Source organism: Silurus meridionalis, chromosome 8 (genome assembly GCF_014805685.1).
Source record: "Silurus meridionalis isolate SWU-2019-XX chromosome 8, ASM1480568v1, whole genome shotgun sequence".
NCBI classification, from domain to species: domain Eukaryota; kingdom Metazoa; phylum Chordata; class Actinopteri; order Siluriformes; family Siluridae; genus Silurus; species Silurus meridionalis.
The window spans coordinates 24,790,636-24,799,378 of NC_060891.1; the positions used below are offsets into that span (position 1 = coordinate 24,790,636).

Sequence of the window (8,743 nt, forward strand, 5' to 3'; positions counted from 1 at the left end):
TTTTAGCCTCCGGACCCCCTTATGGAGGAGAAGATGAATCAAACATTACGAGGCAGCAAGGAGAAAGTGCTTACAGGTGAAACCAGAAACTGTGAGTGAACATACGTGAATGGAGATGAAGATGATTCTTGGCTGCATGAATTTGTTGGAACGATGGAGACTCGTTTAGCAGTCCCAGGTAGCGAGTGTGAGTTACAGGCAAGTTATAGAGAAAAAGAAAATGAAAAGCTGTAAAGCGAGAGAAGGAAGTGAAGGGGAAGGTGAGTGAGAGATAGAAAGCAGTTAGAGGTATATAGAGAGATGAGAGTAAGCAAATGGGGAAGAGGAAAGGCAAGGAAGAGGAAAGGCAAGGCAGAGTGCAGTTTAATGAGTGTAAGAGTTATAGAGGGTGAGAAAATAAGAACGAGAGGAAACTGAAGAAACAGAGAGAGAGAGAGAGAGAGAGAGAGAGAGAGAGAGAGAGAGAGAGGTGAGGCTGCTGTCATCTCCAGCTGTCTCTGGGTAAATGGTGCACATTCCTCACCTAGATGTGTATCTATGCATTTCACAATGAGATTAACACAAATCCTGAACTCTGTGCAAGGTGTTTAAACAGTCGTCTGGGCACACGTAGGTTCTTTATTAAATGCTTTCAAAGTAAGATTTTGCCACTCTGTTATTTAATGTTATATTTAATTATTTATCTGTGTTGGTTTCCAGCAAACATTATAGGCTTTTTAATGTGTCTAAATACAGAATCTCTTGTACTTAACACTACGCCATTTAGCTTTAAACAGCTCTCGATCAACATGCTTAACAGCTGAAATGCATTTCAGTGACACAGCAACATTTGCCTCCTCCAGCAGATGGTGATATGAACATATTTCTACAGCAGCAACTAGTCGAATGTAAGCAGCAGGTTGTAAATTAATTATTGTTGTAATTATTGTTGCCAGAATGTTGCATTTCTAATAACGTAGATCTGTTGGGACAATTATCTGGCATGCCTTTTTTCGCATTCTGAGCATACCAGAGCCACTATGACCTTCTCCTGGATAAACAATAGCATAATGACTGTAACTGTGTTATTAAAATATTAAAGAACAAAGACAAGGGCACATTGGAAATATAGATATATTACAGATATTATATAGTAGACTGAAATCCCAAGGATCCAATTCTTCTTCTTCTTTCGGCTGCTCCCATTAGGGGTCGCCATAGTGGATCATCCGTCTCCATACCCCCCTGTCCTCCTCATCTGCCTCTTTCAAACACACTACCTGCATGTCTTCCCTCACCACATCCATAAACCTGCTCCTTGGCCTTCCTCTTTTCCTCCTTCCTGGCGGCTCCATCCTCTCCATGTCTTTATGTCCCTCCTCTGCACATGTCCAAACCATCTCACTCTCACCTCCCTCACCTTGTCTCCAAAACGTCCTACATGCGCAATCCCTCTAATAAACTTATTTCTAATCCTGTCCATCCTCGTCACTCCCAACCAAAACCTCATCTTCAGCTCTGCTACCTCCAGCTCCACCTCCTGTCTTTTACTCAATGCCACTGTCTCTAATCCATACAACATCTCAGGTCTCACCACAGTCCTATAAACTTTCCCTTTCACTCTCACAGATACTCTTCTATCACAAATCACTCCTGCTATCACTCTTCTCCACCCACTCCACCCTGCCTGCACTCTTTTCTTCACTTCTCTAACACACTCTTCATTACTTTGCACTTATTTAATGTAAATATGCTGGTGCAAAATATAGCTTTCTTGTGTCAATACCATGTAAATACTTTCTAGCTTCATACAAACAAAAATCATAAATAAATAATCACCACTTAAGCTTTTTGCTATATCATCATCCTAAACTGTATATTTTCTATATTATGTTGTATAGGCTTGTATGGGGCAGTAGGGGCAGCTTGGTGGTGCTGAGATTTAAACTTGTGACCTTCTGATTCAGAGTCCACTGAGCTACCACCTGAAACCACTGCTTAGGGAGTCCCGTTGCATGAAGGGGTGTAACTTGCTCTGAATCAATGTTTTGGTAGGTGGTATATGCCAAATAGCATTTTAGCAATTACAATCTGCCCCATGTCAAAGCTATTATTTGGTTGCATTTTATTTTCTGTATCTAAAACACAAAGATCGTGAAGTACCAATGCTTTATTTAAAGGGATGTTTATTATTAGTGAAACCAGACACTAGAGCTGTAATTAACCTGTAACCCAGATGAGGATGGGTTTCCTCTTGAGTCTGGTTCCTCTCAAGGTTTCTTCCTTATGCCATCTCAGGGAGTTTTTCCTTGCCACAGTCGCCACCGGCTCGCTCATCAGGGACAAACTTACACTTATAAAAACATCTAAATTTTTTATTATCACATTATCTGTGTAAAGCTGCTTTGAGACAATGTTCATTGTTAAAAGCGCTATACAAATAAAAATAAATTGAATTGAAGTAACTTCATCTACTGCCTAGTATATCCAACTTCACACTGACAGGTGCCAAATAATCAATGTTACATTTACAGCATTTGGCAGACACCCTCATCCAGAGTGACTTCCAGAGGCCCATGAGCGGCTGGGATATGAACTCACTACCTTTTAAATCCAATGTTCAAGGCCTTAAGCTCTAAGGTGGTGTTCTTCTTATGGCTGCTACCGTTAGTGGTCGTAAATAATCCATATTTATATCACGGTGTCCTCTACATCTGCCTCTTTTAAACTAACCGTGTGCATGTCTTCCCCTCACCACATTTATATACTCACTTGAAAGAACATCCTACAACAGCACTGTTGAATCCTCCAATAATAATTTCCTTATCTTGGTATATTTTTTTATAACAGCACTTTTAAAAGTACATCTGGCTGCAGGATAAATCACAGATTTTAAATGAATGCACTTATTCTAATACATTATTGTTTCTCTAGTAACAGTTCATTGATATTAGCGGTGGGCAGTAATGAAGTAAATGTAATTAAGTAGCTTTTTCAAATATATGTACTTTTATTGATGTATTTGTATTTGGGAGGACTTTTACTTCATGACAATTGAAAGTAAAAATCGTACTTTTTATTCAACTACATTTTGCGAAATCAGTCGTTTCTTTTAATTTATGAGTGGATAAAAACTGGTCAAGTATGCAGCAAGCCACCAGCAGGGTCGAGCATGCACTCTGTTTTGAACTTACCGGTTAACGGTATTTAGCACCAACATACAGTTCACCATCAGCAAGAAGAGCATTTTGAGAGGAATAAATGATAGAAGAAACTCCTGTCTTGAACTCGCCCCCAACACCTGTGGCCTTATTTGTGTGTTTTTAAGCAGTTGAGAAGAAAGTTTTTGGGCTCATGATCATTTAAATAGACATCAATCAGTGTTTGACTTAATATTTCTATAAGATTGGTGTGATAAGAGCAATTTTTATTATTATTATATTTTATTCATTTCTCACTAAAACAAAACAACAACAGAGCCGATCAGTCAACACACACACAGCATACACCCAATCATATTAATAACAATATACATTTACATTTGTGGCGTTTAGCAGACGCCCTTATCCAGAGCGACGTACAAAAGTGCTTTGAGTCTCTAGTAATAAATAAATCTACACTGGTACACAAGATTACAAACTTAATATAAATATAACTCTTGAAAATATTGCTAATATGAGAAAGTGACCATGGAAAGGCAAAAGGGCAAATCAAAACAATAGGGAAACAATTACAAATGAATAAACAAAACACACAAAAAACCAACATAAATCAGGGCTAGGGTCTTGCCTGTAGAGTAAGTAAATCCCACAAAGGGGCCAGAATACATCGGATTTATTCTGCAAGTCATATGTACGTTTATCCAAAGGGAGAAGATTAGCCATTTGTGCTAAACACATCTTTAAAGTTGGTACCTGTGGTGATGACCATAGAATAAGTATGCATTTCTTTGCCAAATAAGTAATGATATTTAATAAACACTGTGAGTCAGTAGAGAAATCCAATGATGTTTTGCAGTTTAGTAAATAAATAGTTGGAGACGAAGTAAATTTTCTAGCCAGCGTTTTATGAACCATATCATGTACCTCATGCCAAAAAGGTTTAATGTTCCTACAGTCCCAAAATAAATGCATTGAAGTTCGTATTTTAGATTTACATTTAAAACACATCTGAGATACATTTGGGTACGTTTTGTGGAGGTGTACTGGGGTCAAATATATCCTGTATATAAATTTGAAGTTTTGCTCATGCACAGAGCTTGAGATTGATCTATGAAAAACCTCCTCACGTATAGAGAGCCATTCTTCATCAGTAAATGACTGGCCCATATCCCTTTCCCAAACCTTGTGAGAGAAATTCTAATAGGAACATAGAGATAATAACTCAGAGTACTTTGAATGCTTAAGTACACTGGAGGGTAAATACTTTTGAACTTTAGTACACGGTTTAATATGGAGTTTTACATGTATGGGATTTTTCAGACAACCCTATCTCCGGGTAAATTAAAAATTACATTTTTTTATACAGCTGAGCAGTAGTAGATACTTCCTACGTAATTTAGCATACATTTATTAAACAAAGAATAAACAAAATCTGATCTGTAGTCTAGTTAAAGTCTCCAGAGACAGCACTTTGTAGCTTTTTGGTGTTTTCTGGTTTCTCACCAACATCATGGAAGCCAATGAACTGATTTTAAAATCAGAGTAATATCGTATGCTAATCGCCGCATTCTGTACCATTTGGAGTGGTGAAAGAGATCGATGGTTGTGATACCTACATAGAGGGAGTTGCAGCAATTAAGTCGAGTAGAAATAAAGACATGAGAGCTCTTTGAAGGAGAGCCAGGGTTTAACCTTTGCCAGGAGCCTTAGATGGTAAAACTAGTCACAAGTCACCAGGGTTAAATGGCCTAGATTGACATGGTATATATTTCCAGGGCTCATCACTTGGTGCATAGTAGAAATATAAAAACTAACCTGGTATCTAAGTGAAAGTGGTTCAAGAGGAACACAGGGTTCCACAGCTGTAGAGTCAGTTTGTCACACATTTGAACACGAGCTTGTTGGAGATGAGTTATGATCAAAAGTAGTACAGGCTAGAACTTCTATAGATCCAGGGTGAAGAGAACAAGCCATCGCTCACTTGAACACTGAGAAACTGAAATGCACCCAAGGAACTCGAAACATCTCAGACTCTCGGTTTTATCTGCGGTTTTCTGGCACAAACAATCTTCTGAAGTTAAAAATAAAAGCGCCTCATGAGTCAAAGATGGTAAATTTTCTGCATTATATTGATTTACTGTAATCTATAGCCACTTCAATGCACCAACTTAAACCCCTAAACTTCTGATTAGTAACCCAGCGCTTTAACCACTGAGCTCTTACTTTCCTGAAAGTTCTTACATATGTGTAGTGTTGAGGACAATTTCATCCCCCCAGAAAATGGACTTTAACCCACTTGGCCCACAACCAACACCGATTTAAGAAATAAGTTCTGTTCCAAAAAATCTAGGTGGAAATTTTTTTCACAAACTCTTCAGGGTGATTTATAATTCTGGAAAGCTTTGAGTTGTTTATGGTGAACTTCCTGAAACAGAGACACCTGTGCACTCACGTCCAGCCTGTTTTTATTTATACTGTGGATAATCCAGCAGCACGATGTTATCAGCGTTCAGGTTACCTCAATGGAAATGGATACTCAGAAAAGCAGTGACGAGTGTCAGCAGGTGGGTAGCTTCTCAGATGCACCTGCGAGCCCATAAAACACTGAAGTTTGTAAATCAGCAGCACCGCGTGCAGTGGGAAATATTTACAAACCCAACATAAGGAATACACACTTTTTATGGAATGACGTTCCTAAATAATGTTTTTGCTCAATGCCTTCAAAACCAGGTCATTAAATAATACTGGAGATGCAGGATTTTAAAATCTTCTGTATTATTTTTATTACACTGTATGTTTAATAGGGGGGTACATGGTGGTGGTGCCTCACATGCAGTCACTGGTTTGATCCTGAGCTCTGGTTACCATCTGGTGTGGAGTTGCTGTGCAGGTTCTCTCAATGTCCATATAATTCTTCTTTGGGATCTCGGTTTTCCTCTCACCATCTATAAATACACACAAGTAAAGCATAATTATTCCCAAGTATGAATGCGTATCTGTTTGCCAAGTATGATGCATATCGGTTACATGATATCTGTGAGGTGGTATGAAAAAGTTTAGAGACTAACGGTGCTAACTGGTGCTATTCTGACCACGTGCGTTAACACGTCTACGATTTCATCACGGACTGCAAAACGTTTAACATGACACACGTTTGACATACGGCGATGCTGCAACGACTCGTTCGAGCATCACTGAAAGACGACGAAAAATCAGAAAGACTTTTAACAAGCGCAACCCCCTTCAAATTGACGAAACCATTCGGCAACTCGCGCATGATGATCGTCGGAGAACAATCCGCATGATCTCACTTCACAGATTTGGCTCCTGCGGGCTTCACCCTCTTCCCAAAGATGAAGATCTAGCTCAAAAGTCACGGTTTCGACACCATTGCAGAGATCCAGCAGGAATCGCAGAAGGTGTTTGACACGCATAAAAAAAAAAAAGACTTCTAGGACACATTCCAGAAATGACAGGAACTCTGGGAGCCACCTCGTATAAAACATTTACTCTTGATTCATTTTTAAAAGTGCATCCACTGACTCTGAAGCATCTTTCAGATACACTGGCCATGGAACATAGTTTAGAATAGAATAGCCTTTATTTGTCACATATACATTACAGCACAGTGAAATTATTTTTTTCACATATCCCGGTTTGTTCTGAAGCTGGGGTCAGAGCGCAGGGTCGGCCATGAAACAGCGCCCCTGGAGCAGAGAGGGTTAAGGGCCTTGCTTAAGGTCCCAAGAGTGGCAGCTTGGGCGCTTGAACTTGGGCCCTTGGGCTTGAACCCCCCCCACCTTCTGAGCAGTATTCCAGCGCTTTAACCACTGTGCTACCACTTTAGACTACAAAGCACAGTAGACATCAAGTAACTACCTATTACCATGATATTAGCACACCTTTAAAATATTTTTCTATTTATTTTTTGGCCTGTACTTCCTATTTGCACATTTTTATATTAGGTCTGGGAACTTCATGACATGTCAATTGTGTGTAAATCTTTCTTTTTTTTGTATATACAGTGCCTATAGAAAGTCTTCATTCCCTGTGAAATCTATACCTTTGTCACATCGCACGTTTTTGAGCTATAGGTACACGTTATAAGCCTCATCATCAAAGTAAACATGTTTTAAAACCTTCAATTAAAAATTAATTAGTGAAACACCTGGTTTGGTGAAGTGATCAGTAGAGTATACCATTATAAACTTGCTCAGGTGCAACCAATCCACTTGCAGATCAAACACCAGGCACTTGACATCTATTGCAGTGGTTTGGAATACTTCAGAATAAAATCAACCTTTTCTTGAAAATTCCACTCATGGTAGTGCACAGAATTCACCATGGCTGGGAAAGTGCTTTTATAAGGCCTTGTAGAAAGGTACAAGTCTACAGGCTACAAAATAATTTCGAAGGCTTTAGTTATCCCTCTTGAGTTCAGAGCATCATTAGGAAGTGGAAAGCGCATGTTGCCACCAAAAGATTGCTTAGATCAGGCCATCTGTCCAAAATGAATGGCCAATATCAGAAAGACTGTTTAGAGGAGCGACCATGAGGCCAAAGGCAAGTTTGAAAGACTGGAATAATTCACTCGACTATCAACACCTCCAGCAGCCCCCCTCCTGTACTTCAGATCACTGAAGATGATGTGCTACAGGTCTTCAGGAAACAAAAAAAGAAGTTAAGCACCAGGACCAGACGGAGTTTCACCAGCCTGTCTAAGAACCTGTGCAGACTAGCTGCCATCCATCTTTTTAAAGATCACTAGATCTGTGTGACGTGCCTACCTGCTTTAAACGTTCCATCATCCTCCCCATCCTAAAGAAACTTAACATCACTGGACTTAAGGACTAAAGACCTATAAAGTCATTTGAGAGACTGGTGTTGACTTATTTGAAGGACATTACTGGACCCTTGCTGGACCCCTGCAGTTTGCTTACTGAGCAAACCAATCTGTGGATGATTCAGTGAACATGGGACTGCACTTCATCCTGCAACATCTGGACAAACCAGGGACTTATGTGAGGATCCTGTTCGTGGACTTCAGTTCAGCCTTAAACACAATCACTTCTCCAGACCAAACTAACCAGTTCTCTGTTCTGAGCACCACGTTAGTGGATCACCCGCTTTCCAACAGATGGGCAACAGCTACTGAGACTGGGGAAATTAATGTCTAACAGCCATACTATCAGCACTGGTGTCCCCCAGGGATCAGTTCTCTCCCCACTGCTCTTCTCCCCTGTTCACCAACTACTGCACCTCTACAGACCCCTCTATCAAGCTCCTGAAGTTTGTAGACGACACTATAGTCATCGGCCTCAATAACGACAGTGATGAATCTGCATTCAAAAGCGAGGTCCAGCAGCTGGCTGTCTGGTGCAATCATAACCTGGATCTCAACACACAAAACAGTGATGATCGTGGATTTTTAGGAGAAACCCCCTGCACTCCCCCGACTTACAATCATGAACAGCACTGTCATTCAGGTTCCTGGGAACCACCATCTCTCAGAGCCTGAAGTGGGACAATTACAAAGGCCCAACAGAGGCTGTACTTTATTCCTCAGCTGAGGAAGTTCAACCTGCATCAGGAGCTGCTTAAAC

General features: G+C 40.1%; 1 protein-coding gene across 1 annotated transcript in view; it reads right to left on the reverse strand.

Annotated features, from left to right (window-relative positions):
* Positions 1-5,898: 5,898 nt before the first annotated feature.
* xpo1b (exportin 1 (CRM1 homolog, yeast) b) overlaps positions 5,899-8,743 on the reverse strand; it is a 24,355-nt gene continuing 21,510 nt past the window's right edge. Inside the window, exon 26 of the transcript XR_006926648.1 lies at positions 5,899-6,085. The gene's annotated coding sequence lies outside the window, so the exon portion shown is untranslated. The remainder of the gene's footprint in view (positions 6,086-8,743) is intronic.